Genomic DNA, 645 nt, shown 5'->3' on the forward strand with positions numbered 1-645 from the left:
TTTTTTAAGAGCTTTTTTTGCATTATGTAGCTCTTTTTTGGCACTTTTTCATCTACGATATCCTCTTTTCTTATTTCTCCAGTTGTCAATATCTATTTTGTTATTACGTATTCCTTCATTTCCAAATCCGAAAAAGGTGGTAAAAGTTTTTAAAAAGCCCTCCCTCAAGGGCCATGAAAATCGTCAGTAAGACGCACTTTATAAACTGAGGCCAAATAAAAACGTCATTGTTTCTAGTAAACACACCGTTTTTCCGCACAAAATTTGTTTTACGTAATAAACAATAAAAAATGCACCTTATTAGCGACATCATGAAAAAATCTCCATTGCAGTAGTGGGGTATTCTACTATTTGTTTAAAAAAGTAGCAGATAAAATAGTTTCCTTCATCGGTTTTTGCTTTCTTGTCTTTATCATGAGTTTACCGCGGCTATGTCGAAGCGAGACGATCGGTATAGTTTTGCTTTATGGTGAAACTAACACCAAAACGATAACCTATAATTCTTTGAACCGACCCTTCTTTTGTAACTCTATAGAAGAGAAAAAAAAAACATAGTGAATCAAGAACGTAGAAACCGATGTTAGACTAGATAAATAGTAGCATATAGTGGGTAAATATTACAAAAGTGCTAAACCTGTCACCACA

Source organism: Belonocnema kinseyi, chromosome 5 (genome assembly GCF_010883055.1).
Source record: "Belonocnema kinseyi isolate 2016_QV_RU_SX_M_011 chromosome 5, B_treatae_v1, whole genome shotgun sequence".
Classification (NCBI taxonomy): domain Eukaryota; kingdom Metazoa; phylum Arthropoda; class Insecta; order Hymenoptera; family Cynipidae; genus Belonocnema; species Belonocnema kinseyi.